This window comes from Marmota marmota, unplaced genomic scaffold (genome assembly GCF_001458135.2).
Source record: "Marmota marmota marmota unplaced genomic scaffold, marMar, whole genome shotgun sequence".
Lineage (NCBI taxonomy): Eukaryota > Metazoa > Chordata > Mammalia > Rodentia > Sciuridae > Marmota > Marmota marmota.
The window spans coordinates 31146589-31157124 of NW_026000082.1; the positions used below are offsets into that span (position 1 = coordinate 31146589).

At 35.5% G+C, this 10536-nt stretch overlaps 1 non-coding gene across 1 annotated transcript; it reads right to left on the reverse strand.

Annotated features, from left to right (window-relative positions):
* Positions 1–2589: 2589 nt before the first annotated feature.
* Positions 2590–2662, reverse strand: Trnag-ccc. Its single transcript has one exon. It is a non-coding gene; the product is annotated as a tRNA-Gly (tRNA).
* Between the last annotated feature and the right edge of the window lie 7874 nt (positions 2663–10536).

A 10536-nucleotide genomic window follows, 5' to 3' on the forward strand; every position in this document is an offset into this window, starting at 1 on the left:
GTATACATATTTGATATTTGTTGTTAGTAGCAAAGAAAATTGATAACATTTTTTTACGTTCCATTACTTGTGAAAAGCCTATGGTGAGGGAAAAGAGTGCCTGGTTTGTACAGAAGGATATGAGTCATCAGTAGGATTTGTCAGCAAATTGAGAAGGATGTGATAGAGAAACAATATAGTGACATTCTTCATTCCAGATGTGTGGTCACAAACAAGCTTCCTTTTGGTTATTAGTTGAAATTATGCAGATTTGGATTTTTCTGGGTGAAAAGCATGGAAAATATAAGTTCACCTTTGTTTTTCTAACGAGAGTTCCTCAACCAGTAAGATTTAGTTAAACTTATTTATGTGTTCTCTAGAAAAAATAATTCAACTATCAGGATTTATTAAGTTGAGAATGTTTTGTTATGCTTTTTGGTTAATTATGGGCCTTCTCAAATCAGAAGAATCAATACTATTACAGCAATATTTCCTCTTTTTTTCTTGACTGCTATTCTGCTTTAAAATTTTTAAGAGCTTTTAGTGCATTTGAATTGAGATGAAATTCTTTGCATGGTTAAGGACTCTCCAGAATTATCTAACCAAATGCCTTACTCCTTTCTCAAGTCATACTATATCATGGTCTTTCACTGTTCCTACCAGTTCTGTAAGAAAAGTTTTGCCTTTTTCTCAGAAGACTTAATCCTGTTTCATTCTTTTTATGCTTGCTTTCTCTTTTCAAAGTATGTAGCATTAATATGAGAACTTAAATCCCATCAAATATTTTTCACCCACATTGACTCTTCTAGGAGTTTAATCCTGGGTAGTGTTTGTATGGTATGTACATAGAATTGCAAATGCCTATTCAAAGGTTGGATCTGCTCCTGGGTTTGGTGGCACAGCCTTTAATTCCAGCTACTGTTCCCAAGGCTGAAGCAGAAGGATTCCAAGTTCAAGGCCAGCCTGGACAGCTTAGTGAGAGCCTGTCTCAAAATAAATGAAAAGGGTTGGCTCAGTAGTAGAGTGTGCCCCTGGGTTCAGTCTCTAGTACCCAAAATAAAAATTTTAAAAGTATTTTTTTTCTGCATTTTTGTATCGTTCCAAGGTGGTGGTTAATAGTATTTGGAGAAAAGAGGACAAGACAGATTGAATTTTGCATTATTTAATTGGAAAGAAAAGCAAGTTCAGCATGAATCCATGTTGAACTAAGCTAGTGAGAGAATAATAGTAGCCTCTTGACCTGACATGATGGAAATATTTCACCATTTTTACTTTACTGAAATTTATATATAATTGCAACATTTACTTTCTTTGTGTGGTTTTTAGAGGTTGTGAATGTTAGTTAACTGTGTTATGTGAAAATAAAATTTGTGTCATTATCTACAGTCAGTGAATGGAAAGCATACTTAAAAGACCACCAACAGCATACACAGAGAGATAGCTATGAAGTATAATGTGAAGCAAGCTTAAGAGAGGAAGTGAAGTGCAATTTACCCGGTTTTAGGGGAAATTTAGACCAAAATGCTCTAATAAGCAGAAAAACTGGGGCTCAAACAGAAGAATTTATGCTGACAAGATGTATGTTGGAATGTTCTATGCTATATCCTGTACATGAGAGTTTCTGTCTCCCCTGGACAAAATGTATTGTGTCAGTACATTGGACAAAATGGGAAATGAGAGTGTTAAGCTAATCCATAAACTGCTAAATTCTGGAGCATGGTATATTTAAAATAATGCTAACAATATTATGGAAGTTTTTGCTTTGCATGCTGCTTCTGTGCTCTAGGTTATTTTGAAAGGTAATTTAAATAACCTTTCCCAAGTATCTATTTTGCAATCTCGGGGAACTTGCAGCTGTTACAGTCATTCTAACTGTCCTGATATAGCCCAGAAAACATTTCACAGTGGTGTTGACAGGCTGAATCCAGGTGTCCTTTTGGATTTTTATTACTGAATTTGCTTTATTACAATTGAGGTTACAAATTTTAAATATATTTATTTAGTAATGAAATCAGTTCAGTGAGTAGTTCTTAGTTTTTAATGTATGTAGAGAGATGTGGAAACCATGAAAATGATTAAGACTTAAAATGTTCTTCAGGAGAATTGCTAAGCCTTTTGCGATTAAACATAGAAGGATGGAAGGAAGAGGGAAAACAAATGTTGGAGTTTAGTTTTATGGAAAAGCAACTTAATTGGAGGTAGTTCTTATTGGTACTAGAAGGTTACTGCATTTGCTTAGAAACGAATGTCCTTATCTTTATAATAAAAAGGCTTGGGAGCCTTAAAATGCTCATTAAAGTTGTTTTAAACATAAAGCCCATAGAAAAGAGAGCCTTGATATCTTTGCCTAGAAATGAAAGTATGGGTGAATAGAATCTATTTAATGCAATATTAAGACAGTAATTGAAAAGTTAGATTAATGCTTAGTATTAGGATTATGATGTTATGGTTTTTTAAAACATATTTTTAGTTGTAGATGGACATAATACCTTTATTTTATTTGCATGTGTGCACCCAGTGCCTCACATGTGCTAGGCAAGTGCTCTGCCACTGAGCTACAACCCCAGCCCCAGATGTTAGGGTTTTTAGTTTTTTAGTTTTTGTTTTTGGTAGTAGTACTGGGGATTGAACCCAGGGCCTTGTGCATGGGAGGCAAGCACTCTACCAACTGAGCTATATTCCCAGCCATTTTTAATATTTTTAACCAGTATGATTTTCTTTATTTTTTTTAAAATTTTTTTTAGTAGTTGATAGACCTTTATTTATATGTGGTGCTGAGAATTGAACCCAGTGCCTCACACATGCCAGGCAAGTGCGCTACTGCTGAGCCCCAGCCCCAAACAGTATAATTAAAAAAAAAAAAGTTTTAGAAAACCTGAAAATTGACAATAGTGCCAGTTAGCCATTTAAATTTTATTTGTGGAAGTAAAAATGACATTTTTGGACAAGAGATTCATCTGGAGAATTGCTAATCTTAGAGGGAAAATGAGGTACAAAATTGAAAAGTAAATATTTTCAAGTCATTTAATATAATTTTTATAGTTATTTGTTGAGGTAGAAATAACTTGAAAAGGACAACTGCTAATCATCAGGGTACATACAAATTTGAAAACCACTCCCTTTTCATTTGGGTGGGAACAGGGCCCCACAGGACTTCAGTAAATAACTGTCACTGTTTTCAGAAGCAGGTGTGATTGTTGGTTAATTGCTTTTCTTTCCTTTCTGAGTGGCAGGACATGTATCTTCTGCTGATACTGAATGTTGAAAGATATTTTTCTGCCATCAAGGTCAAATTTCTTTTTATGGAACTGATTATTGATTTCTGTACTGGAACTTGATTCTCAAGTTCCCTCCATCAGTGAGGAAGTAGAAAAGTGGGAATAACCAAGGGAGTAACTATGAAACTTTTTTTTTAGCAATAAAAAAGCATCATGCTATTTTTAGCTTATTTACAGATACTTTCAATCCTAAATTTTATATATATATATATATATTTAAAATATTTAGTTTTTTAGTTTCAGGTGGATACAATATCTTTACATTTATGTGGTGCTGAGGATCAAGCCCAGTGCCTCATGCATGGTAGGCGAGCACTCTACCACTGAGCCACAATCCCAGCCCCTTAATCCTAAATTGTATAAAATTTGATGGATACCTGTTTATCAACTTCCTAGGACTGAAATTGGTAGGGATAGGGAAACAAATATTAATTTGAATCTTCTAAGTTTTCAGAAGCCAGATATATTCATTTTATTTTGATAAATGGAACAGTAAAGGTGATGAACAAAGGTTAACACAGGGCAGTTGTTTTTGTAGAGCACCCATGAGTTAGGAGTAAGTCATGAAAGATGAGAACATTTTCATGTTGAGACTAATTAATCTGAAGATAAGTGCTTAATTAGTAAATGTGAGTTCTCCTTAGTTTCCAAGTCTTAATATACTTTCTCAAATGGTCAAAATGCAGTAGATAGAGTAGTACTTTACTAAAAAAAATTCCTTGCTTTTGTTTGTTTTTTTTTTTTTTTTTGGTACCAGGGATTGAACCCAGGGATGCTTATTCTCCCAGCTCTTTTGTTTATTTTTTAAATTTTGAGATGGGAGTCTCACTAAGTTGCTTGAGACTAGCTTTGATCTGAAGATCCTCCTGCCTCAGCCTCCCACATTGCTGGGATTATAGACATGTGCTTGAGCTTAGCAAGAATTTCCTTCTTTGATGGTTGAGATTTTATGTCTAATGTTTGACAAGTCTCTGAGTATTAGGATAAACTTCTCTGAACTTTTATAGTTACTGAGTTACCTGACATTTTCTCACAAACTCCATGTCTAATTTGTGGACAAATCCTTTTGGATTCTACCTCAAGAGTGTATCTTGAAATACATCCTCTTATTGCTACTACTTTAGTCCAAGCTACCTTTATCTCTCTCTCCTGGATTGTAGCAACAGGCTCCATCTCTCTGTTTCCATCCTTACTATCCTTATAATGTGTCTTTACATAGCAGTTAGATATTTTAAAAACGTGTGTGTTTGTGTGTGTGTGTGTGTGTGTGTGTATATATATATATATATTTAATTTTCTTTCTTTTTGTACTGTGGATTGAACCCAGGGATGCTTTGCCACTGAGCTCTTTTTTTTTTTTTTTTTGAGACAGGATCTCACTAAGTTTCTGAGACTCACCTTGAATTTTTAATCTTCCTGCTTCAGCCTACCTAGTCATTGGGATTACAGGCGTGTTCTGCCATGCCTGGCAAATTGTCATTCTTGAATGAAATCCTTTACTGAGTTCTGAATAAAAGTCATTCTTATAGTGCCTGTAAGGCTCATTTACTTCTCTGATTCTGTTTATTCCTTTGTCCTCTCTGTTGTTGTAGCACTGGCCCCCTTGTTTCTAGAACAAGCCAAGCATGAAGCATGTGCCTACCTCATAATCTTTGCTATAGCTAATCTCTTTGCTTGAAATGCTCTTCTAGTATCTGTTTGGCTTACACCCCCAGGTCTTTGATGATAAAATGTTACTCTTTTCAGCAAGACCTTATTGGATAGGATAGGCGTATTTATAATTGGAATCCTTCATTCCTTTTGCTCTGGCAGTTCCCCTACTTTGCATTTTTCTCCATAACAGTGATACCCACCCTCCCAATAAGAAGATCCAAGACTTTTTGCTTGTTTACTGTTCTTGCTTGCTTCCCCTGTAAGAGTATGTGGTATATAGTATCTGTCCAATAAATATTTGAATTAATTTATAAATTATGAATTAACCCATTATTTTGGTACTGGGAATTGAACTCAGGGGCACTTAACAACTGAGCCACATCTCCAGCCCTTTTTTTCTTTTATTTAGAGATAGGGTCTCACTGAGTTGCTTAGGCCTTGCTAAATTGCTGAGCTTGGCTTTGAACTTGGCAGTCCTCCTGCCTCAGCCTCCTGAGCTGCTGGGATTATAGGTGTGCACCACTGTGCCCAGTTAATACATTCTTAAGTAGATATTTGTAAAGAAATACTAGTTTTTCATTTGGGGATTTTTTTGGGGGGCGGGGGTTCTGGGTATCGAACCCAGGGCCTCACGCCTGGTAGGCCAGCCCTCTAGCTTTTCATTGGGATAAATTCTTTACTATTGAAAGAGTAGATTATTTGTACTTATTTTAATGGGAAGTGCAGGTTTTTTTTTTTAATTAATAATTTTAGTTGTAGATGGACACAGTACCTTTATTTTGTTTATATAGTTTTATGTGGTGCTGGGGATCAAACCCAGGGCCTCATACATACTAGGCAAGTGCTCTACCACTGAGCTACAACCCCAATCTCGGGTTTATTATTATTATTATTACTATTATTATTGACATAAAATGAATTTGTTTTAGAAAAACATTATTGCAGCTATTTAAGTTTTTTTTTTTTTTTTTGTACAAGGAATTGAACTCAGGTGCACTTTACCACTGAACTATATATCCCTAGTCCTTTTTTGGGACAGGGTCTCTCTCCCTAAGTTTCTGAGGGGACCCTTTAAGTTGCTAAAACTGGCCTTGAACTTGTAGTCCTCCTGCCTGAGTCTCCCTGGTTGCTGGGATTACAGGTGTTGGCCACGGTGCCCAGGTTGTATTATGCTTTTACATTGCTTGATTATAGAAACTAAGCCAACTCAAATTTGCATGACTTCCTGTAGAATTTCTGGTAAGAAAAGTAACATAGCAAACATGCTTACTTGCTCTTTGCTTTTAGATTTTATTTCCTCTTATCTAGAATTTTTTTTTTTTGCACATTATGTTATAATGTGCTGTTTTAATTTAGTGAATACTGGCATAGACCATAAAATTAGAGGATTTATTGTATCGTTTAATTTGGAGCTAAAAGTTTTTTTGTATGTGTGTGGAAAGCCTGGGTGGGAGAGGCTTGATAGAATTTTTAAAAGAATGTACAGTGAAATTTGGTTAAATCAAATGGGGCTGCTTTTATAAAATCCCTTTCTTGAATTTGTTGTATTTGTATTTGAACTTAGAATTGTAGTCGGTAGGCAGGACATGAACTTTGCTTATTTATTGTTTTTAACAGAAGAAAATACTTGCCCGGAGTTGTGTAGTTACAGACCTGCCTGGGCCAGAGGGACTAGCCCTTTGGAGGCTTTCTAATCCTATGATCATAGCACTGTTAAAAATATAGTTGAATTGTAAATTGTTATAGGATTCTTTATCCTAGAACTCTAAGAAAATATATATATATATACACATGGAAAAAATGAAAACAGTTCAAATAGTATATGCTAAGATAAATTATGCTCCTGACCTCCAACCTCTAGTCCTGCCCTCCCCACCCTTTCTCCACCCCCAGGAAACCACTGTTACCCTGTTATCTTTGTAACCTTTCAAATAGTCCTTGGGTATGAAAGCATATACAGTACTCAAAAGAAAATTACTAAACATACTGTTCATTCTGTCATGTACCTTGGTCTTTTCACTTTGTCTTTTAACACTTTTCTTAACAGTTCATTATAGACCTGTTTTATTTTTAGCTTCTGTGTAGTTTTCTATTTTACGAATGTGCTATTAAATGGTGGATATTGTATTGTTTCCTGCAATTTGGTTTTAGATTTTCATCTAGGTAAATATTAACAGTATACTATTGACCCTAGGAAATTAAGCTCTAACATACTCTTCAAAGTTGTAAGTTATCTCTTATCTCAGCTTGTTATGACTCTGCTTGTTCTTATACCAGCTCCCTTTCCTCATTCTTTTCTTTATCCTTTCCTTCACTCCTTCTTCCTAATTTGAAAGGATTTCTGTCAGACCAACCTTTTGTTGAAGTTATGCTCATTTGTTGAAGATTGAAATATTGCCTATGAAATGGAAATGTCTCATGCATATTTTGAAAGTTAGGCTCTAGGGCTGGGGTTGTAGCTCAGTGGTAGAGTGAGGCACATGTGAGGCACTGGGTTCCATCCTCATAAAAATCAATAAAGTTGAATGTATTATATCCATCTACAACTAAAAATAATTAAAAAGGCTCTATAAAAGATAAAAGGTGGAGACAATATTTGGGCACATATTTGAATTTGACTGCTTTATATGTCAAGCATAACATGTAACATCATCTGGCAAATTAAAAGTTTTTTTTAGGGGGATGGGGAGGGTGGTGCTGGGGATCTAACCCATTGCCTTGGGTGTGCTAAGCACATACTATACCACTGAGCTACATTCCCAGTCCAGTAATCAATTTTTACTTAGGTAGAGCAGAATTAATGCCAGAGACAGAACTTTATAAGAAAGTTTCCCGGCATTGTGTGCAGGTGCAGAATTGATGGTAAAATTCAGGGCTCTGCAACTTCTGAGTACTTTACAGCTGTGACAGGTTGTTTATTTTTAAAGGCTGTTTGCTTTGCATTGTTATGTGTGTCACTAGAGTTAACATTAGTTTAGCTGAATTAACAGGTGCAAAAAATTTTTTACTGTTGGTGTATAGTTAGTTGAACTCTTGGAGATGGAGGGAACAGAAACTTGCTTTTATTTTGTATTTCTTTCTTGCTCACTTTTTATTTCTATTTTATTTTTGTACTGGAAATTGAACCTAGAGGTGCTTAACCATGAGCCACATCCCAGCCCCCCCCCCTTTTTTTTTAATTTTCAGGAACTCACTATGTTGCTGAAGCTGATCTCAAACTTTAATTCTCCTGCTTTAGCCTCCTAAGTTACTGAAATTATAGGCATGAGCCACCACTCCCAGCTTTATCATGTATTAACATTGATAGGGGCTGGGGATGTGGCTCAAGCAGTATTGCGCGCCTGGCATGCGTGCGGCCCGGGTTCAATCCTCAGCACCGCATACAAACAAAGATGTTGTGTTTGCCGAAAACTAAAAAATTCTCTCTCTCTCTAAAAAAAAAATATTTAAAAAAAATATTTTAACATTAATAGAACGCACTGTTACTTTTGGCAGAAATTCTTGTCTTGGGACTTTCTATGTATTTTATTTTACAGTGTCTGAGATTGAACCCAGAGCCTGGTGTGTGGTAGGCAGGCTCTACCACTGAACTGTGTCCTCATAGGAGCTCTTAGTATTAAGAACTAAAAATCTAGGGTTGGGGTTGTGGCTCAGTGGTAGAGTGCTTGCCTAGCAAGTGTGAGGCACTGTGTTCAATCCTCAGCACCACATAAAAATAAATAAAGGTATTGTGTCCATTTATGAGTAAAAAAATATTTTTTAAAAAATTGAAAATCTAGGGCCGGGTTGTGGCTCAGTGGCAGAGCGCTTGTCTCGCACATGTGAGGCACTGAGTTTAATCCTCAGCACCATATAAAAAATAAATACACAAAATAAAGATATTGTGTCCATATATAACTAAAAATTTTTTTTTTAAATTGAAAATCTAATGATGAATTATCATTATCCTTGGAAGTAGTCTTCCAAACTGAGTTTGGAGGAATAAAATGGGATAAAGCTTGTTCTATTTGCTAAGCAGACAAATTCTGGAGTCTAGGTAGAAAATTTAATGCTAGAGCTGTAACCTTTTAAGCCTAGCTGCCACTACAATGCTGGTCTTTCAGTGCCTTTGCTCAGCTGACACACATTAGCTGTGATAACATCGTTGAATCAAAGGGATTTAAACAGGTTAGAATTTCATGTGTTTTGCTCTGTACTGCATGCAAACCATTGTTCTTTGAGTAGTTGCTTTAATAATCTTCCCTTTTTATAAGGTCACAATTGCAGATGATCATGCAGAGAGATATTTGAAGAAAAGTTACACTTGCTTGAAAAAGATTGTGACTTGAAAAATATGTGGGCAACTCCAAAATTGAAGGAAAAAATAATTAGGGAGTTAGGAGATCTGGGTTCTTGTCATTGATTTGGTACTAATTATCATTGTGGTTTTAGTTGTCATTTTAATCTCTTTGAACCTTAAACATCTTTAATTTTCAGAATGGGGCTTCACAATCTTGCTAGACAGTTTTCTGTCACTGAGCTTCACCTCCAGTACAAATAATATTATTTTAAAAATTTCAGTTTTTGTGGTGCTAGGGATTGAACTCTATCATCTAGCTATATCCTCGCTTGGAGACTTTTTAAATAAGCGTTTATTGGTGGTTTGGGGAAGAGGCAAGTGAAAGAAGTTAGACCTTGTCTCTGTTTCCATAGGAGTTTGATTATGCCACATTCTCTGACTGAGCCAGCTATAAAGACTACTGTGTCTTAAAGCAGTAGGCCTAAACTAATATTAAAAATCTGCCACTTCTCTTTCTTGCCTTTTATTTTGGTAGGAAATAATATTTAGGGTGGACAATGCTGTGTGAAGCATTGACCTTTAGATGACTTTGAGGCAGTGATGTGAAAAATCGCAAAAAGGTATACTGGACTAGAAATGAGAAGATGGGATTTATACATTATTTGAGTCATTAGGCATGGGTGATAAATTGGAAAAAATACATGGCCAATAGAAGACTTTGGTCTGAATTTGGACTCAATTCATTGTGTGATCTTAAGACAAGTCATTTTACTTCTCTGATCCTCTTTCCTCATTCCTCAAATGGAGTACAGCTACTCAGTTGTGAGGAAAAGGAAGTAATTTTTGAAAGTGCTTTATGAGCTTGTATTGTAATTAGGGATCAGGGCATACATTTTTGATAGAATTAAGTTTATGAAGTGAAATTTTGGTAAATATCCTCCACTTATTTGTAGATGTACTTTACACTAACCAATGAATACATACTAAAGATCTAACCATCAAAGCAGAAAAATAAGGGTGTCTTTGTGAGGTTTTATAAAAAGAGTCCATGGAGAAAAGTTTTAAGTACCTCTAATCATTTAAAAATTATTTTAATGAATTAAAAAATATAGTTATTTTAAAATGAGTTGAAGCCTGGTGTGGTGATATACTTCTGTTATCCCAGTGACTTGGGAGGCTTAGACAAGGAGGATGGAAAATTGGAGTCCAGCTGCAAGAATTTAGTGAGGCTCTAAATTGTCTTGAGGCAACTTAGATCCTATGTCAAAATAAATTAAAAAATTAAGGGGTGAGGATGTAAATCAGGGTATAGCACTCCTGGCTTAAAATCCTAGTACATGCCCCCCC